At 42.5% G+C, this 25,208-nt stretch overlaps 1 pseudogene across 1 annotated transcript in view; it reads left to right on the forward strand.

Annotated features, from left to right (window-relative positions):
• Window positions 1-25,208, forward strand: part of LOC143434678 (elongation factor 2-like) — a 71,090-nt pseudogene that overhangs the window by 22,799 nt on the left and 23,083 nt on the right. The gene's annotated exons all lie outside the window — the stretch shown is intronic.

Consider the following 25,208-nt stretch of genomic DNA (forward strand, 5'->3'; position numbering starts at 1 on the left):
ACAAAACAAAACAAAAAAAAACCCAAAACACCTAAATGTCTAATTTGGCTTGAGTTGAATGTTTGATTTGATCCTTTAAACAGAGCCTTCAAAGAAGGCTCAGACTTCTAGGGAAAAAAAATGCCTTGAATCTCAGATGGTCTCCTCTGCTTGTGTCTCTTTGTCAGTGACATCTGGTATATGGAGGCATCTTAGGCCAGGGAGTGGGGACTGTGGCTCTGGACCTCATGGTACAAGGGCTGTGGCCTCAGGCTGATCTTTCATTCCCTACCTCAGGAGTTGGGTTACTATCCTGGGCCCAGTAGCATTTTGCCTCTCTTGCCTGACTTCTGGATCTCTGTGGCCATGGTTGTTGGACACTGTCCCTGCTGGTCTGGACAGGTTCCAGATTTTCACTGTCAGTTCTAGGTGAGGAGATGGCTTAGAAAAGAGAAAGCCCAGGGTATCTGTCCATCTCTTCTTTCTGCTTTGCCAAGCTGATTAACCTGGCTCTGGGTTGGCATATGGCAGCCATCTTTTTCCAGAAGTCTCCAAAGGTAGCAGAGATAATGTCTTCCTGTACTTGGCTAGGCCTATTGCAAAACTCAGGGGTGGAGATGGAGGCATGCCTCAATGCCTCAATGCCTCAATGCCTCAATGCCTCAATGCCTTTCTTTCCTTGTAGTTTTCTCACAGTCAGCCAAGGTGGGGAGAGAGGAGACTTTCTTTCACTCCCTATATAATGGGCTGCTTTTTCCATGGGACCTTCCTGCTTCAGTGGAAGGGGCATGTTGTATGGTTTAAAAGTCTCTCAAAGATCACGTGTTGCTAGCCTAGGGCACTGTTGGAAGGGGGGAGGGACCTTTAAAAGGTGAAGTTGGGTGAGAGGAAGTTAGGTCACTGGAGAGATGCACTTGAGGGGACGCTGAGGAAACAGTCCCTTTCTCTCTCTCTTTTCTTGTGAGGGGAGCAGTCTACTCTAATGTGTGCTATGTGCCATGGTGTTCTGCTTCATGGCAGCTGGATGTTAATGAGACCAACTGACCACAGTCTGAGCCATCTGGACCTGTGAGCTAACACAAACTTTTGAGCTACTTAGCTTAGGCATTTTGTCAGAGTAGTTGAAAGCTGTCTAGCAGGGCATGTAGTCTGAGTGTCGGCAGGATTTTCATGTATTAGTGCTGTCTACTTTCAGTCCTGAGTGGCTCAGGGACGTGCTCTATTGTTAACTCCTATTCAAGCAATCTTTGATGGCTTAAAGGGAAGAAGAAGAAGAAGAAGAAGAAGAAGAAGAAGAAGAAGAAGAAGAAGAAGAAGAAGAAGAAGAAGAAGAAGAAAGAGGTCAAGAGAGTGCTTATTTTGGACAAAGTCTCACTGCATAGCCCAGGATGGCCATGAACTTGTATGCATCCTGCCTCAGCTTTCAGAGTATTGGAGTACAGCAGGTGCCACCATACCTAGCTAGAATTGTGACTCCAGGACAATTGCCTGGCTTCAAGGGTAATGTTTTGTGGCATATGTCCAGGTTTCTTTTTTCTTTTTTCTTTTTTTAAAAATTTGACATTATCATTGAATTACAGCCTTTTCCCCCTTCCCTCCCTTCAACCTTCCCATGTACGCCTCTCTGCTCTCCCTTAAATTCATGGCCTCCTTTCTCACTAATTGTTATCACCCGTATCTATATCTACATCTCTCTCTCTCTCTCTCTCTCTCTCTCTCTCTCTCTCTCTCTCTCTCTCCCTCTCCCTCTCCCTCTCCCTCTCCCTCTCTCTCTCTCTCTCTCTCTCTCTCTCTCTCACACACACACACACACACACACACACACACACACACCACTGATGTTTTCTAAGTGCTGTTGGTGAGTGCATTCTGTGAACTATAATACAGTCTACGATCTATCTGGACAGAGACTGTCATTCATGTGTGCCTCTCCTGAGTGTCTGAATATGTTGATGTCACCTTAGGTTGCGCAAGGCACCCAGAGATGTCTGTGTGCCTGAAAACAGCAGACTTTTTTAGAACGAATGCAAAAAAGAATGGCAGAAGTAATAATTAGTCTGTGATAGTTGAAAATTAGACTATGGTGCCAGTCAGCCCTGAAAAACATATGGACGGAACACAATACAAAAAATAGCCTGGAATGGGATGTATAGGATATTAAAGATATAGAAACTTTGAGGTTATATTTACAGATACAATACAACATTTATATAGTTCAAAGGTTACAGAAAGACAAGTGGGTTTAGCCAGTTTTAACTGGCTAATATAGGCATTCTGAGAAAATATGAAGAAAAGAAGGATTATCATTAAACTCAGCCAGAAAATTGTCTCTAAAAGTGACAATGTGGGCATCAGATTTGAAGACAAAGTGCTTACTCCTACACAGACAAAGAAGAATGGAGATGTCTGGAGGCTCTGCTGGGAGGGAAGCAGGGTTGGTGAGATAGGATGGCATTGCGAGTGTTGGCGTGGCATCATGAAAATGGCTTCCGTTGAGAAATCCAAGCTCCCTCTGAACCATCACAGATGGGCTGTGTGGCCCCAGTTAAAGGCCTTTACCTCATATGCTTCAAGTGCCTTCTCATTTGAATGGAGCCAGTGGAGATTCTCCCAGGCTCCTTGCAGGTGAAGCTGGCTCTAACTCAATGGTAAAAGGGACCTTGGTATAGACTGTGAGAGTGGGGGATGGGATGAAAATGGTACTGATGGGATCCCTCCATCCACTGATACGAGTCACCTGGAACCCAGGAGAGCAGTGGTCCAGGCATGAAATGATGTTGAGAGGCTGCTGTATATAGTTGGCTGAATAATGGCCTCCAAGTCACTATGAGTCCCAGTTCTTGGAACCCACGTTGAAGCTTAAAGGAAGAAACCAGAGCTTTTGTCAAAGTGGTTTGGGTTAAGAACTTTGAGGTGGTGAGATTATCCTAGATTAAATGAGTAGACCCCAATTGCCATCTCCACTGCAGATATGATGTGATCTACCAACTCATGCTTCTGCCATGCCTTCGCTGCCATGATGGTCTGTCTCTCTTCTTACACCATGCTCCAGAACAACCCTTTCCTTCCTGAAGCTACTTCTCTATGATATTTTGCTGAGCAGCATGAAAAGTAAGGGCTATAGAACTTCATCACTGTGAAAACGATGAGTTCAAAGACCTTGATGTTCATGGAGGTTCAGACCCTTGACGAGGCTCATGCTTTGCCCTGTGTACACTCACATGGCATCCCTGTGAGCTACAAAGTTTTGATTCAATTAAAAAAATAATAATTTACCTTGAAGTCACAGACACACAGTGGGTACAGAGTCATGGAATTAAAAGACTTACGAGCAAAATAACCTCACTCTCCTTCCTTCAAACTTCCAGCTCTACTCTTTAGACAATGCTTTCAGCTCTGCAGGTCTTAGTTTATCGTCGCCTGGTCCTGTGCTCATGGATAGAGTACCATGGCAGGACTTTATGGCCCAGATTTAGGTTAGATTTTCCTGCTTCAAATAATTGATTATAAAAATACCCTCGCAGGAGTTCCCAGCAGCTTGGATTTAGTTGACTCCAGGGGCAGTCAAGTTGACAGCCAAGATTCAACTGCATATTTTATCTTTTAAGTTGCTGCATAGCTTTCCCAGGGTGGCTGCAGCATCTTTTTTCTCCCCACCAACAATGCATGAGCGTTTCCGTTTCTTTCTGCATCTATTTTAAAGTACAGTGTGACATAACTGTGAACTTACCTTTGTTGGCATACCCTAGGCGGTGCTGCTCTGATTCTGAAAATAGCAGTTGAGCTGTCTGAACCATCCAAAAGCAGCAGGATCCTGCTGGCTAGCCTGGTCTGCCCCCACCCCACCCCACCCCCCACAGTGGTGTGGTACTGGGAGCCAGCCAAAAGACACCCCTGGGAGTTGCAGCCAATCCACAAGCTGGGAGGTCTTTGGATGACCCAGGTCCCTCCCGGGAGGCCTTTTTGTCTATAAGTCAGGGCCGAGGAAGTGATTTTAGATTTGAGCTACTTTTACCAGTGTGGATGCAAGGGGCTCTATTTATTTATTTATTTATTTATTTATCCAAGCTCAGAAATTACTATTAAAAGCCCCAGCTGCATGGAAGGCTGGAAGTGGCGACACAGAGAAAATTTTGTCTTCTGATTCCCCAAAACGGAGCCAGATGGAGGAGCCAAGCTGGGAATGTGGGTGGGGTTGGGTGGCTAGGATCAAAGCCAGAAAAGAGGTGGCTTCCCAAAGAAAACCCCATGCCAGTTGCTGAGGGGGGGATGGGTGCCTTCCATCAGAGCTATAGAAAGCTCAGCTATAGGTCAAACTATGGGCTTTGTGTCTAAATGTCTCAATCCAACCTTGCTTTCCACCTTATGGCCATTACCAGTAATGGCTGCTGGTCTCAACTTGATTGATGAGAAGTGCCTAAGGCATTTGTAAAGCACAACCCTGAAAGTATCTGTGGGGATGTTTCCAGAAATAGTTAGGTCTTGATAGTTCTACCTGATGAAAGGTTTACTCTGTAGTGGATTAAAATTCTATAGAATGTTAGGAGTTGGTAGAAATGTGAGAGGTAAAGTCTGATTGGAGGAAATACACCACTGGGGGCTTACACTTGATGGCTACTTCTTGTTCTTTCTTCCTATGATGCCATTCTGTGTCTTGTCTACCATGATGTCAGCCATTATGACACACCATCTTGGCCATAATGAACTGAGATCTTAGTCACCAGGAGGCAAACTAATTCTCTTTTACTTGTTTTCTCAGGTGTTTGGTCACAGCTATGAGAAACTAACTAATAAACTAGCTATGCAAACTAGCCAAGTTTGTTTGACTTTTCCAGGTCTCAGAGCTCTTATCTCCAAAATAGGGTTGCTAATGGTGGGTTAAGAATTTACACTGAGGATGAATGGGGATAGTGCATCTAACGTCCTTTTGCAGAACGGTCCTCAAATTTGCCTACAAATAAGAATTATCTGTAGATCTCTAAGGAGCTCCAAAGGCTGGGGATTGAGGTTACTGATACTGGCCTAAGGGGTGAACCCTAAAATGCTCCCTAGGTAACATACTGTGTTGAGTTCTGTTCCCCCAACTAAAATTCATGGCCTTCACCAAACTTCAGAAAATAACTTATTTGGAAATATTAATAGTTTCATTGCAGGTCATAATTAGTTAAATAAAAGTCTAATGTAGCTTAAGCTAGACTAAGTAGTCACTATTAAAAAAAAAAGAGTTACAAAAGGCTTAGGCATAGACAAAACAACTCAAAGACACAAAGTGTTGTGAAGGAACCAGAGATGGAGGGATGCCTCTGCAAGCTGACAAATGCCTGGGATGTCTAGCAATTACCAGAAGCTGGGAGGGAGGCAGGGCTTACTCCTCCTCAGAGCCCTTCAGAAGGTGAGTTCAGACACCAGCACTCATGTTACAAGCCAAGTGTGATCACTCATGTGTCTATAACCTCAGTGCTGGTGAGGGGTTGAGAGTGGGGCAGTTAGGAAGATCTCTGGGGCTTGCTGGCTGCTAGCCTAACCAAAAACCATAGCTTCAGGTTCAGGGAGAAAGTTGCCTACACAGAATAAGGCAGTCATAGGAAAGGACACCTGGCTTCTAGCCTGAGCGTATTCCAACATCACACCGGCACCCATATTTGCATAAACATCTGTCTCTGATTCTCTCTAGAATCATGAATTAATGAATGTCTGTTGTTTTTAGACAGCAGACATTTGTGGTATTTTGGTATACCAGCCATTAAAAATAAACCCTCATGCAATTATTATGAGGTTGTAGACAAAGCTGTCAATCATAGTTGTAGACAAGGGTATGTCAATTACTCAATAGGTGTGACTTGTAGTCATCAACTTGCAGTGTATTTACTGCCTTAGTCAGTGCAAGCGTATCACCCTAAAACATCATTGTTATTGTTAGTGTGTGAGAGGAGTCTTAAAGAATCTACTCCATGAGACTAGAGAAATGGCTCAGTGGTTAAGAGCACTGGCTACTTTTCCAGAGGACCCGGGTTTGACTTCCAGCATCTACACGGTAGCTAACAACATCCTTTAATTCCAGTTTCTGGCCTCCATGGGCCACCCATGGGGTACATAAACATACATGCAGTCAAAACACCTATGTGTATGTGTATGTATATGTATAATGTGTGTATATATATTTACACATATATAATATATATATATAATAAAAATAAATAAATCTTTAAAAAGAAAATAACCTTATTCATCAAGTGTAGATCAACCTCACAAACCGAGAGGGTGGTTCAGAGACATTTACCATGTTCCAGTCAGCCCTAGTGACTCTATTACTATGCCAAGTTTGGCCATAGGAGCTTTTGGTTCACTGTTTCTGTTCTCGATGATCAAACCAATCTACAGAGTCACTTTCCCTCCGATGTCTTGACTCATCAAGAGCCAGGGTCAAAACTTGCTTTTCTTTTCCTTCAGGACATCAGCTTTTGGGAACCAAAACCAGGATGATAATTTTACTTCCCTGTGTTTGGCTCTGTTGTATCTTCTCTTTAAAGAAAAGAAACACAAGAACCAAGAGAGAAGACTAGGGGCCAAGGAGCCACAAGGCCTGAAGTACTACTGGTCTACTGGCAGGGAAAATCCCCACCACTTATTGATCCTGTGATAACATTCTGTCAGAGCTCTCTGCCATGGCAGTGGCCTCCAGGAGGCCTTTTCCTCTGATTCAGGGAGATGGACAGGTTTAGGGGCTGAGGTTCTGCATTGCCTACATGTTAGAGTGGATCTGGTTATCCACCTCTTTATCTTCCATTCCTGGTATTCAAGGGGAATCCCAAACTTTGGTGGCCAACTGTCCTGTTTGCTTTAGATTGAAGGATTTCTGGGATCTGGGCATTTCCTTGCCAAATCTGGTATAGTCTGAAGCAAGCTGGGTCAGTCTGTCAAACTCTCAGAATCTTTGTTTTCCTCTGGGGCTAACATTCTGAGTCTCTGTGTAGATTAATTTTGCCTGTTTCTAGTCTGCCATGTCTTTTCTTTGCTACTCTAAAGAGGTAGAAGCAGTCACCCAAGAGCAAGATGCTTCACTTCCCAGACTGACCTGACTCTACTCTCCTGGCTGGCCGGGAGCTTTGCCTTTGGGAAGAAGCATCCTGGCTCTGGAGCCTGTCTTCTGGGCTGCTTCCAGGTTTACCTGTTACCACAACCCACTATCACCAGACTGTGAGCCACATCTCCTCTGTTGTACTGAGATCATTATTAATTTATGTGTCTGCTTATACTTATGCCAGTGGGTGGATTATCCACGAACAACCTGAAGTGAAAAGTAGACAGATCTTTCTATCGGTGGATTAGCTGTCAGTGCTGGCAGAGTGAAGGACGCTCATGAAGTGTGTGTGTGTGTGTGTGTGTGTGTGTGTGTGTGTGTGTGTGTGTGTGTGTGTATGTGTTTGAACGGGTAGGTGGGAGAGTGTAGGAAAGAGAGAAAAGGAGGAGGGATACAGTAGAGAAGACCATCTGTTCTTTGAAGCCTCTTTTAACTCTTCCCTCCCCTCTTTCCAGTAGTCACGTCCTTGGTTACCATTGTCTGGAGCAGTTTCATTTTAGGATATTTCTGACATAGTTGTTGACCACAACAATGATTCCGATTTTTGGTTCTTTTCTCTTCGAGTTAGCTTTCCCATGGGCAGATGGAGGATGGAACCCTATCCCATAGTTGAAAGAGACAGCTTTTACTCACTTGGTTTAACTTCCTGGGCCCCATTCCTAGAGATGGTCCCTGTAGCTTTAAGGTTGGCCTTTCTCTTTGTTGCTTTATAATCACGGGAACCCAGGCCACATGGGCATATTTCCAAGCTGTGGTACTGGTGATGCTGACAGTAGGGTATTCTCTATATTATCCTCTGCTCAAAGACCTAGTTTATAGAAGAAAACCCACACTGCTTACTCTGGCAATCTTTGCCATACTCACTTAACTACCTCTGAAAGCCTCAACAGAGGCCAGAAGCAGACTTAGGCCTTCCTAAGCGGACTTAGGCCCTCCTGTATCATCCTTTACCTTATTCTCTGGAGACAGGTCTCTCAGCAGACCTGCAGCTGGCCTGGCAGCCCACAAGCTATAGGGATTCTTGTGTTTTCCCCTAAGACAGCACTGGGTGTCACAGGCATGTGTGCTGATACATGAAACGTTTTAATGTGGGTGTTGCAGATTCAAACTTGGCTTCTCATGTTTACTTACCAGGTATTCTTTCTCGACGAGCCATCTCCCCAGCCCACAAGTACTTTATGGTTATGTGTGGCATATGTGGCGTTTGTGTGTGTACCATGCATATGATCACACAGGTGTAGCCATTGTATACATGTGCACATGTGGAGGGCAGAGGAAGATGTCCACTGTCATTCCCTGTCACTCTCCACCATCTTCCCTCAGGCTCCCAATGACAGTGGCAGCTTCTCAAGTACCTCTTTGTCTACTATGTTTTTATTTAGTTGATTTTTGTTCTTTATTATTTCTTCTTATATTGAATTCAAGTCATTCTTAATTAATTTTTTTGAGCTTTCTTTGTTTTGTTTTGAGACAGGGTCTTACTATATAGCCCTGGTTAGTCTGGAATTCACTGTGTAGACCAGGCTGGCCTTGATCTCACAGAGCTCTGCTTGCCGGTGTGAACCAACACACCAATTCTTTTTTTGTTGTTCTTCTCAAAGTGGAAACACATGTACATAGTTTTTAAAATTTATTTTTCAATATAGACACATAAATCTCTAATTTCCCTTTGAATTCATTTTAAAAATGATTATCAATCAAATAGATTTTTTTCTAATATCGTGTGTGATATCTCCTTGGACCCATGATTATTTATGAGTGTTTTAATTGGAGGTCTAGCCCTGTTTCTGTTGTTTTCTATCTTAAAGCAGTCAGTACATAGTGTGAGCACACCCTTGGAACATTTTAAATGTTTCCCGGCTTGCTTTCTGATCTGGGATATGGTCTAGCTTGGTGAGCGTTCTCTGTATGCCTGAGAAGAATTTGTATGATGCAGTTGTTGGGTTAGTGTGCTACAAATGTCGGTAACACCAGAGTTTGATGTAGCTGTTCTGATCCTTTGAATTCTTGTTGAGTTTTGTCATGTGGTCCTACCAATCCACTGAGAGAGAAGACACTGAGTTTATGGATTGGTTACTTCTCCCATGAGTTCTGTTCATTATGTTTGTGTGTCTGAAGCTCTGTCATGAGGAACACGTGATTCATGGTATTTTGGCATTCTTGATGAACTGTCATTTAGAATGACGATGATTATCTTTGAGGACATTACTTGCTTTGGGTCCACTTTGTCTCATATTAGTATAGCCACGGTTTCTGGGATGAGATGTTTTTAGTTTCATTCAAGGTATGTCTCTTATGACTAATGTATAGTTGGGTCTTTTTGTATTTTTCCTTATAACTGTGAACTTGCAAATCTACCTCTACCCCAAATTTCTCCATTTTAAATACCTTGTATTAATGTGGTCTGTTTTCTGGACACATTCTTTTCTATGAAGGAACCAATATTCACACATTATTATTGGCTAAAGGCTATTTTTACATTAGGAATCACTCTTACTACTGTATGTGCTATCAAGCTTGATAAATGCCATGTAGCTACCAGTGTGGTGTCACTGTTTTATTGCCCCCCAATTCCCACACTTCACACATTCACCCTCCTTTTCTAAACTCCTTGCCAGGACTCATCTTTTGTCTCCATAGTTACCTTTCTCCAAAATGTTATATAGTTGAGTTAACATGGCATGTTGACTTCTCAGACTTAGCAATATGAAGTTAAGGTTTCTTTGCATCTTTTTTTGTGGTCTGACCATTTTTTATTACTGAGTAATATTCTTTATTATTGCATTAGGCAAATACAGTACATCTTCCCTATGGAGTCTTTAAGGACCACTTCTACTGATGTGGGAATTATACTCCAAGAGTTCTGTGAAATTAAAGGATTGCTATTAATAGCAGATTGTGCAGAGGGAGGTATTTCATGGTCCGGAGGAGGCATAGAGGAGGAACTTGTAATGAATAGGCTTACCCAGGCAGATGTGGAGGGAGAGAGGTTAGGAGAGGAGAGGGAGTTGGCGAGAGAGGGAGAGAAAGATGGAGGAAGGAAGGAAAAACAAAAGGAGGGGGAAGGAGAGAAGATGGAGGGGGGAGATATGAACACAGAGGGAAGAGTGAGAGAGGGGAGGGAGAAAGGAGAGAAGATGAAGAAAAGTCAGAGAGGGATGTTAGGGGGAGAGAGAGAGGGAGGGTAGAGATCTGCGTCATACACAAGCACTTTTCTTGGGGGCCAAGTGTGACATTGTGTCACAGATGGGGAAAAGACAAGGAATTTGTGTCAGGGGCTGACCTTATCAACCTGGTACACATGGCCACCTGGTACTTAGAGTCTGTTTGGGGCACCAAGAAAAGAAGTCCTTAAAATTCACATATTGTGTGGATGTGTCATGCTGTTGATTCAGCTGTTGAAGGATATCTTGGTTGCTTCTAAGTTTTGCCAATTACGAATAAAGATGCTATAAATATTTGTGTGTGGGTTTTAGTGTGGATATAGTTTCAGCTCACTTGAATGAATTCCAAAGTGCTTGACTGCTGGATTGCATAAGTTTTTTTTTTTAATTAATTACTTTTTTGACAATTTCATATCCATGTGTGTAGTGGCTATTCCTGGTTGTCAACCTGACTAATGCAATATGTAATGAATTTTGATAATATTCATCTCAATTACTTTCTCGTATCCCATCCCCCTCTTGATGAATCCCTTCTTCTTCTCAAGTAGTCTTGCTTATATTTCCATATCGTGTGTGTGTGTGTGTGTGTGTGCGCGCGCGTGTGTATGTGTGCATGTGTGTGCCCCACTCAGTTGAATCAGGATTGCTGCACGATATGGATATAGGGTATTTAATAGAGCATGGACATCTTAATACTGACTACACCACTCTCCCTTCCCGCACAACTATTAATGGTCAATAGTTCCTCAGGGAGGGGTGGGACCTCACAAGCCCCTCCCCCTTCCATGATGGACTGTTGGTGGGTCCAATGTTATGCAGGTAACCACAGCTGCTGTGAGTTCAAGGCTGTAACAGCCATGTCGTGCCTGGAAGACAGCTCTCTACAGTACTCCTCTCCATCTTCTGGTGCTTACGCTTTTTTTTTTTTTTTTTTTTTTTTAAATCTGTCTGCTATGGAGGAGTACATTTTGTAAAACATCCACAGACTACTGTTCTGCATTCTCCACAGCACTCAAAGAGTTCTCTGATGCCACATGCTCACCAGAACTTACTGCTATTTATGCTTTGGCTTTTGACTACTCTGTAGGTGTGTATTATTTTATAATAAGTCATATGGGATTTCTCTTTATGGGCTTTTTTTTGCTGCCTGGATGGTGTGTGTGTGTGTGTGTGTGTGTGTGTGTGTGTGTGTGTGTGTACTGTCCATTTAGATCTTTTGCTCATTTTTACATTAGATTGTTGAATTAGTCTGTGTTCTATTGCCGTGAAGAGACACCATGACCACAGTCACTCTTATAAAGGAAAACATTTAAGTGGGGCTGGCTTACAGTTCAAAGGTTTAGTTCCTTATCATCATGGTGAGGAGCATGGCCGCATGCAGACAGACATCATGGTGTGCTGGAGAAGAGTCCTATATTCAGATTTGCAGGCAGTAGGAAATGAGAGAGACACCAGGCCTGGCTTAAGCTTTTGAAATTCCCAAACCCATCCCCAGGGTCACTTTGACTCCAACAAGGTCACACCTCCAAATCCCTCTTAAATAGTGCAACTGCCCTGTGACCAGGTATTCAAATCTGTGAGCCTGTGGAGGCCACTCCTATTCAAACCACCACAGTTGTTATTCTCTTATTCTCATCTTTAAAGAAGTATCTATATATTTTTGATGACTCCTTAATCAAATATTTGTTTTGGAATAATTTTCTCAGTGTTTAGTTTCTCAGAGTGGTTTTCCTGGGAATGTGTCTATAGAACAGGTTTGAAGAGAGGTCAATTTACTTGTTTTTAAACAAAATTATATGGCACAACTAAATATTTATTAGGAAACCCAAGGTCACCTCCATCTTCTCTTATGCTTTTATGCAGTTTTAGATATAGGTGCACGGGTTGGGTCACTTTTATGAGTTATATAATGTCAGTATCTAGTTTTTGTATGTATGTTAGATTTCCAATTGATCCAGCAACATTTGTCATAAAAAAAAAAAAAAGAAAAAAAAAAAAAAGAAAATAATAGCTATGCTTTCTTCACTAAATGTTCCTTGGTTGAAGATAGTTGGTCATGGTTGTGTGGGTCTACTTCTGGCTTTTCCATTCTGCTCTGTTGATCTGTATGTTTGCCCCTTCATTGCCCCACACTGTTGATGGCTATAGCTTTGTAGCAAGTGTTAAGGCTGTTAATGCCAGTTCTGCTGTGTTCTTTACTTTCAACGCTATGCTGGCTATTCTGAGCCTTTGCCTCTCCACATAAATTTTAGAGTTTATATGTTGATTTGTGAAATAGCTTGGTAGTATTTTTACTGGTGTTGCAGCAACTATATACACACATTCGGGGAGAACTTACATCTCCAACCTTCTGTCTTTCTGGTTGTTAGATCCTAGAATTCTTGCATATTTGACTACATTCATCACCAATTCTCTTGCTTGCTTACTTGGTTCTTACAAACGTCACACTATGCTTGGTTTTGTTTGTCCACTGCTGGTACATAGGAAGGTGACCGACTTTTACATTATCCACTAGTGTGGCTGCCTAGCAATCTGCACTTCCATGATTTTACTCTCTGTTTGGGGAGTTGCTGCATAATCTATGCCATTTGCACACAGAGGTTTTTACTTATTACTTCTTAGTATATATTCTCTTGGCTTTCCTTCTAGTCTTTCTGCATTAGTGAGGACTTCCAGGGTGATGTTGAATGGTGGGCGTGAACAGCCTTCCATGTTCTTAATTTGAATGGGAAAGTTTCTAGTTTATTACTATTATTATCGTGTTAGATGTTGGCTTTAATTCTTAATAGTTTTTTTTTTAAAAACCAAGTTGAGAAACTTCCTGTTTATTCATAATTTTGTGAGAGCTTTTATTATGAATAGGTGTTATTTTGTATTGAATGCCTTTTCTGCATCTGTTAACACAATCATATGATTTCCTCTCCTTTAGTGTATTGATATAATGAACCACATTAATTGATATTTGAACAATGAGCCAGCCTTACATGCCTGGGCTCAATCCACTTGGACATGCTTCGCAATTCTTTTGACTCACGACTGAATTCAACTTGTGAATAGGTATAAATTTTATTATAGGGAAGAGCAAAAATGCAGTTGTGTTTCCAATATTTGGGGAAATCTCAGGAGTCAGCACACTCGGATGGCAATGGATAAGCTATGCCCTAGGAAAACCCATCTGATTCTGAAATTTCTGTTTTGGAAGACAAAGGATTGTTGATTCAGTTTAGTACAAATGCAACTGTTCAGATTCTTTGTCTTCATGTAAGCTTTCATGTCAGATCATATCCTTCAAGGTTCACCTAGGCTATCAAGTATGATAGATATATATCAAGATATATATCAAGTACTTGATATATATATATATATATGTGTATATATATATATATACTTATATATATATGTATATATATATAAGTATGTGTATGTGTATATATATATACACACATACACATGCTTACATTACACACATATGCATATACTCACACATACATATATATTGTACTTATTGGGGTGGGGACATAACTCATTGATAGAGTACTTGCTCACATGTGTAAAGGCTCTGGATTCAATTCAAAATTGTGCTTATCTGTGCTTAAGTTTTTATATATGTATGTATAATTTAGATATTATATGTAAATGTACATTAATATATTATAAATGTAATATATTTATCTATTTCAATTATCATGTGCTATAGCATGATGTCCCCTGTTTTAATTTTGATTTTAGAGTCTCTCTCTCATTTTGAAAAAGGTAATATGACAAGGACTTAAAGACTAGCATGGCCTATGTGTTCCTCAGAAGTGTGTTGCCCAGTTGCTAAGATGCTAAAGCAATTGTGGCCTGCTTTCATACTTTACGTGGTTTCTAGTCTATACTTTAAGGTATATTTGCAGCTCAAAATATGATTTCTCTTGATAAATGACCCATTTTGAGTGAGCTTGAGAAGAGCGTGTATTCTGTTGTTGGATGTAATAGTCTGAAGATGTCAGTTATACCCAGTTGATTGATGACGCTACTCACCTCAATTGTGTCCTTAATGATTTCCTGCCTACTGGACTTGCCAGTTACTGATCGTGGGGTCTTGAAGTCTCTGACTGTCAGAGTTGGCTCTTCTGGTATTCCAGCTTTGCCTTGGTCTCCACTCTACCATATTCTGACGCTCTTAGGTGCATAAATTAAGGATTTTTGTCTTTTTTGTAGAATCAACCCCTTCGTTATTAATGTAGTGCTTTCTTGTCTCTGATGGTTATTCTTGTTCTGAAGTCTCCTCTGTCTAAAGTTAAAAATAGCACTCTAGATGTATTTTAATTAACGTTAACAAGGCATAACTTTCTTTATTCCTTCCTATTATTTAAAACATTTTTTTTTTTCAGAGCTGAGGATGGAACCCAGGGCCTTGCGCTTGCTAGGCAAGCGCTCTACCACTGAGCTAAATCCCCAACCCCTATTTAAAACATTTTAATAACTTATTTATGCTTATTTTATGTGCATTGGTATTTTGCCTGCATGTCTGTCTGTGTGAGGGTGTCAGATCCCCTGGAACTAGAGTCACAGACAGTTGTGAGCTGCCAACTAGGTGCTGGGAACTGAACCTGGATCCTCTGGAAGAGCAGCCAATGTTCTTAACTGCTGAGCTGTCTCACCAGCCACCCACTAACATTTTTACAAATTAAATTCATCTTGATTGACTGATATATATATATATATACACATATATATGATGTATATGTATATATGTATATATACATTTATATATGATATATATTCACACACATATCTATATACTCACATACACACATATTGTGCATGTTGGGGTGAGGTTGTAGCTTAGTGATAAAGTACTTGCTTACCATGTGTGAAGACTCTGGATTCAATTCCCAGTAGTGCAAAACTGTGCTTAACTGTGGAGTGCCGTATGATGTTTTGATAGTTTTGCTGGACATAGAATTCTAGGTTGGTAATGTTTTCCTTTTCACATTACAAATATTTTGCTCCACTTTTATCTTTGTTTGTATAGTTTCTGAAGAGAAGTCTGAGTGTGTTCCTGCCACTTTTCCTTCATATATAACTATAGCCTTCCCACATAACTTCCTTCATAATGTTCTCAGTTTATCCCATTTTGCAGTTTGAATATGTTATGCCTAGACATAGGTATTTTTGGTATTTACACTGCCTGGGTGTTCCCTGAGCTTCTTGGACCTGTGGTTTGGTATACTCGTCAGCCATTATTGCTTGCCCTCTTCTCTTTTCCTCTGCGCCCCCTATCTTTTGCATTCTCCTTCTGTCTCCACAGACTTCAGATAGCTTGCTGTCACTTTTGTAATGTTTTTCTTTTGCCTTTCACGTTGGGCGTTTCCGTTGTCATTTCTTCAAGCTCAAGGATTCTTTCCTCAGCTGTCTTTGTTTCATAGGTAAGACCATTAAAAGTATTTATATGAATTACTAGTCATTTGCTGTGACAAAACACCATTGCCAAGGCAGTTTGTAGAAGAACCGTTTATTTGGGCTTATGGTTATGGAAGGATAAAAGCTCATATGGTGGAATGGAGGCATGGTAACAAGAGCAGGCATGGTGGCAGGGCAGGAAGTGGAGGGCTCGCATCTTTAGCAACAATGTGAGCAGAAAAAGAGAACTGCCAGTATGCTTGGCATTTTGCTTTCAAAGCCACCCCTAGTAGCATATTTTCTCAGCAGGTCCACACTCCCTAAGCCTCTCCAAACAGCATCACCTAGTAGGAACCAAGTCTTCAAATGCCTGAGACTATAGGGGTGTGTGTGTGTCTTATTTAAACTACGCCATATGCGTCATTCTTGTTCAAATATTTTTTTATTTCTTGCTTTTTCTTTATGTGATGGTTTCTATATGCTTGACCCAGAGAGTGGCACTATTTGGAGGTGTGGCCTTGTTGGTGTAGGTGTGTCACTGTGGACCCGGGCTTTAAGACCCTCATCCTAGCTGCCTGGAAGTGAGTATCCTGCTAGCAGCCTTCAGATGAAGATGTAGAACTCTCAGCTTCTCCTGCGCCATGCCTGCCTGGATGCTGCTGTGTTCCTGCCTTGATGATAATGGACTGAACCTCTGAACCTGTAAACCAGCTCTAATTAAATGTTGTCTTTTATAAGAGTTGCCTTAGTCATGGTGTCTGTTCACAGCAGTAAAACCCTAAGATTAACATTAAATAGTTAATTTTTTTTTTAACCAGGTGGTGGTGGCTTGTGCCTTTGATCCCAGCACTCAGGAGGCAGATGCAGGCAGATCCCTGAGTTCAAGGCTATCCTGCTCTATTGAGCAAGTTCCAGGACATCCAGAGCTACACAGTGAAATCCTGTATTGAAAAACAAATAATTCAGATTTTTTTCCCCATGTGCTTTTTTACTTAACCATTCCTGTATGCTGTTCATTTCCCCTTAGCATATTAATTAAAGTTTTTTTTTTTTTTTTAAAATTCACAGTCATAATCTGAATGCCTACCACACTGGGTCTGAATGTAAATGTTTGCTATGATTGTTCCATCTGTATTTTTTGTTTTCTTTTGTGCCGTGTTGTTTTTCTTGGTAGCTGCCTCTGATGCATTTGTGTTGGAAGGAACTGAGGTTGATAAATATGAGGATTTTTGTTTACCTGGCTAGGGGCCAGTCTGTCGGGTTTTTTTTTGCTAAAGCTTTGGGTATCAGAGCTCTGATGTCCTGTATTCCCCCACCCCTGTTTTTTGGTTTTCCCTAGAGATGTATTAAATAAAGCCTAAAGTAGGCAGTTCTTTCCCCTGTACATCCTGTCGTTCTAAGAGCTCCTGTTGATGTGGTAGGAGGGTGGGAGGATCAGAAGGGAAGCAGTTCATGTCCATATGATTATTAATAGATTCAGCCTTTTAATAAGTGTGTGTGTGTGTCCTCGGCTTTCCTCACTGAGGTGAGTTTATTAGTCAGTCTATGATACTAAGGTAAAATACTTGAGAAAACTAACTAAAAATGAAGAAAGGTTTCAGTGTAGGTCACTTGCACTGGCTGCTTTGGGGCCTGTGGCAGCAGTATATCCCATGGAAAGGGGAAGTGTGGTTGAGCATGCCTCTACCCCCAGATGATCAACTAAGAGACAAGGAACAGGAACTGATCACCCGGAAACCTCCCAAGTGCATGCCCCCAATTGTCTAACTTCCCTCCAGTGGGCCTCACCTCTTTAACATCCCATCACCTCCCAAGAGCACTTGTCATACGGACCTGGGTCTCCTAAACAGCCCTTTTCTACTGAACTTCTCACCTTGGTAGAAGTTAAGTGTGTAAGGAGCTTTGATGGCGCAGGCAGTGTTCATATACTCACCTGCTCTTTGGGTAAATCCTTCCTTCTTCCTCACCTCCACCTCCAAGAGATTGTCTTCAAATGTTCTTTGGCCAGGCTTCTCTAACCTTTCTTGGGCATTTCCTAGTCAAGATGTTGGAGGCTCACTTCAAGTTTCAAAGACCCTTCCATTCCAGCAGGTTACTGACCAGGAAGATGGGTTCCTATCTCAAGTTAATAATGTAGCCTCAGATGCTGGGAAGGTCAGCGACAGGCCAGCTGAGGAGGACCAGTTCACAGCTTTCTGAAGTAGATATAAATCATCCTGGCATCATGATTCATTTGACATTTTAAGGCTGAGTCAATTCTCTTTGTCTTTGCCTTGAAGCTGCTAGAACAGAGGCTAAGGCTGCTGGTTGATTTGTCATTTGTCCTAAAAGGTGGTAAAGGATGGGACAGGACTCTAGACCTGGCAATGTGAAAGCACAATACTCTTGCTGGGGTAGTTTATAATGTGCTGGGTAATTAAGCCAAAGATCAATTATAGGGTCAGAAATAAAGCCAACAGCAGCACCGGCTCACAATTTTATGCAGACTTATTAGGAAGCAGTCAGTCTATTTCTGTGTGTCTTCTTGATGGTGGGGGATGTCTTGCCACCAACTGAATTGCAGATTCTATTTCTCTAGTGAAAGGCATGCCTATATAATTTATACCTTTATTTCCTAAGTCCTAGCATATAGGCATGTATCACCATGCCCAGCTAATGCAGAAATTATTTATAAGATCTCTGGCATTCCTCTTTCCTCTAAGTCTTCTAAATCTGATGTGTATTTGTTATTTATAGCACAGTACAATTAGACTAATGTGATTTGAGGTGCTCAATAGCCATGTCTGGCTGTGGTTACCAACCTGGAAGGCACGGATCAAGGAGGTGTCTAGCATATTGATTTGATTACTTACAAATTGTCATTTGAAATGCATTCAGCGAAGTTTTATTTTAATGACTATTCTGAAAAACCATTGCTATTCTTCTTACCTATCTGGCTTGCGTCACAAGACTCTGATGAGCTCTGGTACCGATTTGCCATCTGTCAGCAGTATGACTGGTGACACCCTTGGGTAGTAGTGACAGACAGGTAGTGCGGATACACTGGACTAAGGGATTATTCACGTTTTGGATGTCATCCTTCCTGAGATGGAGCAAGGTGATGCAGGATTTCTTCCTGCTACTCAGAATGGCTTGCAATTTGCAATTCACGGATTGTTTATTTCTGGCAACTTCCACTTCATATTCTCCTACTGGAACTGAGCTGTGATTGATTTGGAAAGTTTGGTTATAGATAGGGGGGCAGTGGTTACTAGGAACACACAGATTGCACTTCAGAACTTCTGTCTTGTGAGAAAGGCGGAGACAAATGTGACGAACAGGTAGCATGTATCAGAGAGTGATAATAACACAAAGAAGACACAGCATGTGAGGGAGCAGCTGTAGGGCGGAGGGTGGTATTTTAGATGGCTTAGTCATGATAGACACCTCTGGAGTGGTGACATTTGGGGTTCCTGTATATAGAGGGAAGCAAATGCTGATGACTTTGCCATAGAACAAGTCGAGAAAACTTTCAAAGACTGACGCAGTTTGGAATTGTTAGCATGGATGGTAGCAGCAACCAGAGGGCAGGCTAGCTCTCGTTATTTCTAGGAAGAGCAAACGGGTGAGAAGGAGCAGGTACCATTCAGGATGATTACTCTTTTAAAGTTGAGTTAAACTGGAGGAACACTAAGAAAGCAGGAGGGGACAGATATGAAGGGCAGAATAGGATTTTGGTCTTTTTAAGTCTTAGGAAGAGCAGCCTTGATATAGTGTTTGGGGTGTTCAGAAAGTCTTTGGAGAACAAATGGGGAATGACTTCTTTAGAGACCATGGCCTGGTAGTTGGGACATCGAAATGGTTCACTGGGAAAAGGAGCTTGCAGTATAAACCTAGTGATAAGAGTTCAAACCCTGGACTCTTCGTAAAGGTGGATGGAGAGAAGGGATTGTGCAGTGCTTTCCATAACCTCTTCAGGTATTCTATGGCACCAAGACCTCTACACAAGAGATGTGGCTTTTGGGGGACTTGTGGGGAGGTGGGCCAGGTGTGTCTAAAGCCTGAGGTCTCAGATACTTCATCTCTACCTTCGACGACATCAGTGGTCCACATCTCACAGTATGGAGTCTAACATACATCGGAAAAGCACTGGAATTGGACTTTCATTACATTCATGTTGTGGTTTTGCCGAAGTAATTGCTGCAAGCTCCCTGGCTTAGAACATCAAAATGTGCCTTCTCACAGTCCTGGAAGACAGAAGTCTGTCTTTGATGTGAGCAGGACCCTGCCCTATCTCAAGCTGGTGGGCATTGTAATCTAGCTAATGATGGCTTCCAGTATTCCGTGACCTGTGACCATTTCACTCCAGTTTCTGTCTCTTCCTTTCGTGGCTTTCTCTTGTCTGTATCCTCTCCTTTTGTCCTACGTCTGTAAGGAAGTGCTGATGAGTGTACAGCCAACCTGGATAGCATGATGATTTCACCTTGGGTTTCTTAATTACATCCACAAGGTCTTTTCCAGAAAGGACCCAGGCTCCCAGATGTGATCGCCCTCCCAGCTGTGTACATACACTATATGCAGTCTGGCTTTTCTCCCTATGGTAAACTCGCACCCTTAGACCCAGTTTTGGAGCTCCCAATCCCGTTGATGGCTAATTGCTCATCTCCCAGATTTGTGTGACTGGAAAACAGATGGTAAGGAAAGGTGGACAAAGGATGGCTCTGGTTGAGTCCTGGGAAAGGCAGAGAAGAAGGTAGGATGAACTCAGCCCCATCAAGGAAAGGACAGCTTTAAATTAAACAGCTGAGGAAGGGATTGAAGGCTGTTCCCTTGATGTGTGCACTTTCCTAGCTCTTGACAGGAGTTCCAAAACTATGAAAAGAAGGGATGGGAAGGGAAAATAAATCAGAAGGCAAGAGCTAAGTTCTCCCTCTGGCTATCTGTGAAGACAAAATGGGATACCTCTGATCTTCCTAGAGTTAGTTGCTGTCTTGTTTTCAGTTTTGCTTCTTTTTCTAAAAGTGGGAAAAAGAGTCAGCAACTCATGGATGGAGGTGATCTATTTGAGAGCAAAATACCCAGACATACTGTATACCTCTGGCAAAAAATCAAATCAAATCAAATCAAATCAAATCAAATCAAATCAAATCAGGCAAAAGGCAAGAGTTCTTGTCTAGTGCCCTCTGTGGGTGAGTGTGAACAGCAGACCTCAGCAGAAACAGCTCAGTGGAATGCCTAGTTACACACACACACACACACACACACACACACACACACACACCAGGTTCCATGTGACTACTAAGAAAGGCAAAGCAATGTTTGTTGGTTGTTCTTCAGTCCTATCATTGAGGGTAGGGCCAAGAACCCAGATGTTTCTTTCTTCAGTTGGGTGTTTGGTATCTCTGGGAGGCCAGACTAACCCCATGGAGAGGCCAAGAACCATTCCATCCATAGCCAAGGTTTCTACTCCAGGAACACATTTTAAGAAAGTGGTTTGTCGGCCAGAGGGAAGGATGAGATGGATTCTTCCTGCAGGTCCAAAAATATCAGTTGGCTGAGTCAGGGCCTCCCATGTTTTCACAGTTTAATCCTTTTGTTGGAATTTCAGTTTACAAGGAAACCTCCCAGAACCCCATCGTGAGGGAAGGCTAAGTTTAGCCTTGATTCTTTTAAAACCTCTGTCAGAGAAAAGAGGATTCCTGCTATTCTGGACAACAGTGACTCTGATGTTTGACTTCATGGCCATGTGTGTGTATAGCTGTGATTCCAGCATGTAACATGTCTGAAATGAGCTAAGGAGGCAAGATACGCTTGAGGTCAGGTTCTGGACCTTCCTTCTACACACACCAAACCAGACAAGAAAGCTGGCAGCCTAAGCTATACCCCACAGGCTTTAGAGTAACCTAGTCCACCCCTCCAGGTAATGCAGAACATGAAGGGGTTAAGATGTCTCCTGGAGACAAGCTGTAGAACTCATGCTCCACCTTGAAGGAAGGGTTTGTGGGGCAGATAATAAGGCTCCCTTGGGTTTTGTGAATTAAATGAGCCAACTTACAGGATACCCTGCATGGTGTCAGCTGTGTTTTATGTCCCAAAGAGTACTGACAGCTTCTGCTTTATTACCTCACTTCCGGTTTCTGCACTAGTGAAACTTTACATTTTTAAAGTCTTGCCAATTTTAAAGGCTGAGAGCACGCAGGGGCTTTCCCACAAGGCCTCGACTCTCTTCCCATAGTTTCTATAGTTTCACAGGTATTTGTAGCAAACCAGAGAAGAGTGGTTTGGGGAAAACAGATTTGTTGGTTAGTCAATGACCTGGGATGGGAAGGTCATTTATTCTGGCTTCTAACTCATCAGAGTGGGTCTTTCCGGCTCCCAGGCTTCCCCAGATACACCATCTGTCAGGTGTTCATACAGCAAATGGCAAGTGAGTTTCCTACCCCGAGCTGCCCTCTGGGCTCAGATATTTCTCTGGCCATGGAAGCCACATGATCTTGACCAAGTCATCGCTTCTCCCCAAGTCTCTTCAGTAACTCTATGTTGATGCTCGGTGCTCTGAGATATGCCTCTATTCTAACACCAAGGAGCAGCTGGGTTGACTTGGGGATTCTCCTCATCTCTGATATTGTGATTTCTGCCTGAACTCTGAGGTTCTGCCTTACTGGTGAGCACAAGAGAGACACGAACCTTGTAACTGATGTGGTGGCAGTGAGGTTCTGAGGACTCTGTGCTGAGTAGGTGGTGTTATTGGCCAGAGGCTAACTGCAGCCTTCATTAAAACCAAAACTGTAGAGCAAGTGTTGGTAACAGATCAGGAGGGTGCATGTGGATCAATGAGAAATGAGCCAGTTCATTGATTCGTGGATAACCTGAGGAATGCTGGGCAGTCAGGCTATTTCATCTCTTAAGCATGAATTAGTTGGCACTTGCGACTAGTATCAAGAATTTTATAGGCAAGAAAAGAACTATCACATTGTATATCTTGATGAGATTCAAATAGGCCAACGTGAGCATGAACTTACTGAACAAAACAAAACAATACCCTTAGGATTCTGCGTTGAATTTTGTACAGGGATCAAGAACACAGAAAATAGTAGTCCTAGATGTTTTTAAAGCAATGATAGTCATCTAGAGACACACATGGATGCAGTCCTGGACTCTGCAGCATCGCAAAATGCTCTCCAGACCTTGCTCTGCATCTGTGACATACACTGTGATGAGCAAGATACAGGGTTAGCTATAATCTGGGCTTTAAAAAATAATGTATTATTATTATTCTAAATGATCTCTGTGTATGTGTGTCTGCAGAGGCTAAATGATTTGTGTTCTGGAAACTGAACTCTCGTCCTCTGAAAAGGCAGTAAATGTTCTTAATGGTTGAGCCATCTCTGGTCCTGTGAGCAGTTGTTTTATTTGATGTTATTCTTGGATTTTATTTCAAAGTCCTTGATAAGTTTGAAAGCACAAGTTGTTGTGTATTGCCCTTGTTTCCAACAGTGAGCAGATCCTACACCTAGGAACTTTGGTTTGTTGCTCTACAGCAGTGGCTCTCCAGTCTCCTAATGCTGAGACCCTTTAACACAGTTCTTCACGTTATGGTGACCCCAACCATAAAATTATTTTGTTGCTACTTCATAACTGTAATTTTGCTACCGTTAGGAATTTTAATGTAAATATCTGCTTTCTGATATTCTTTGGTAATCCCTGTGAAAGGGTCATTCACACAAGTCTCAACCCACAGGTTGAGACCCTACCAGCAAAGAGTTCTTCGTAGGTAGCACTCGAAAGAAAGGCTCAGAGTTGGATTTGGGGGCAGAAAGACTGGAATCGTGGGACAAAGGCTTCAAGAGCCTTGAACGGAAAACTGGACAGAAATCAAATATTCAAACTAGATTAAAAATGTTTCCTATGGTGTATCTGATAAAATGTTCTCCTGGATTCCCTGTGAGGTCTTTACAAAACTGTAAATTACACTCTTGTGGAGTAGTTTTTCTTGGAGTGTGGGAAGGTTTCTGAGCTTTGTAGTAAGCTAGGAACTGTAGGTGGACCACTAAAGAAATAATTGATTTTCTGGAAGGTCTTGTTTAATGTGTTTACACGTGGATGCACACATAGAGTTCCACAAACCCTTATAACGTGGGGTATCTTTGATACACTCATCTTTTATAACTGTGTGCCATCCAGTTTCAGCCATGAAAGTGTGACAGCCAATGTCATAGTTGACAGTTACCCTGTCAACATTGTAACCCAGACTAAGAACACACCTTTCTGTCCCATTATTATTACCAGGGAAAGAGTATGATTAAAAACACACCAATCAAACGACCATGATCCCTAATGTCCTGGCTGTACCCTTATTTGATGTCTTTTAAAGTCTGTACCCTTCTAATGCTGCAAGGGGTGTCCCAAACTGAGATGTCCTGTGTATCCCAGGTATCCTGAGGTTGAGCCCTGTGGACTTGCTGTAAAGTAGAACTCAGGCACCTGGACCAGAGGAGAAGCTATTTTTGCTCCATCTCTGCTGAGCCAGATCCCATCTCCGATTGTGTTAAAAGAACTGCCTCCTTCCTTTTCCCTTTGCTGCTAAGGAATAGCTTTTCCTCTCAGATTGATTTTCTTTCCTTGATGAAGTCCCAACCTACACGCTGCTTGGTAGTAATTTAAAATAAGCCAAAGAGCCGTAGGTCCTATTAGAGGCACAAAGCGACCCACTAGGTATTATTAAGGGTCACAGGTCTATCTTTTAACTAAACACGGAGTGCTATTTTAGAACAAAGGAGACTTCTGCTCCTTGGCAAACATGGCTTTACTGTTCGTTTTTCCCAATTATGGGCCACATTGCCCCCTGCTCTTAGGCCTGCTGATCAGTCTTTTATTAGTCTCGGTACCTTTTGCCCAGAGCTCTGGCTGAGTGCAGGCATTGCTGTGGTGGGGGCGGAAGGGGATGGGCATGCTTTCATAGAAGCCTACTTCCTACCTCGATCTATGTGTTCAGGATTAGATTGGCTTGCTTACTTGCTGTGGAACAAAATGAATTAAGTTGCTGGCCCCTCCAGATCTGGTCTCTGTGTGTGTGTGCACTTGTTCACATGTGGTGTTTCCATTGTGGATGGGAGGATGCTGGGCTGCAGAAGCAGAGGTGGGCAGTGAGCCAGAGGGCAGGCGCTGCTCCCACACTGGCTCTCAGTGGCTGGTTCCTGCCTAGCTTCTCCCAGAATGCTCAAATCTACACGTTGGGTCATTGTCTGCTCACACGTCCATAGATATCACAGTCGGGGGTAGTTTTGTTACCAATCTGGTTTGCAAAATTCTATTGTTCAAAGCGCTTGCTGGATGGGAGCTGGGTTTGGGGAAGGGGCATGTAGGCAGGAGCCAGTGAGAGAACGTTGGCGACTCTGGCTTACCCTGTCCATTCTCTCAGTGGGCTCACAGCACCCTCTTTGCCCTGGGTGGGCAATGCCCTTTACCTGATCTCTGTGTACTGCCAGTAACTCAAGCTGGTCCCTCTTACTGCTCTCACAAGCAGCCACTAGCATTCCAGGATTCCAGGATTCCAGGATTCCAGGATTCCAGGATTCCAGGATTCCAGGATTCCAGGAGCTCTGGAATTCTCCCTC

This window comes from Arvicanthis niloticus, chromosome 16 (genome assembly GCF_011762505.2).
Source record: "Arvicanthis niloticus isolate mArvNil1 chromosome 16, mArvNil1.pat.X, whole genome shotgun sequence".
In the NCBI taxonomy this organism is placed as follows: Eukaryota; Metazoa; Chordata; class Mammalia; order Rodentia; family Muridae; genus Arvicanthis; species Arvicanthis niloticus.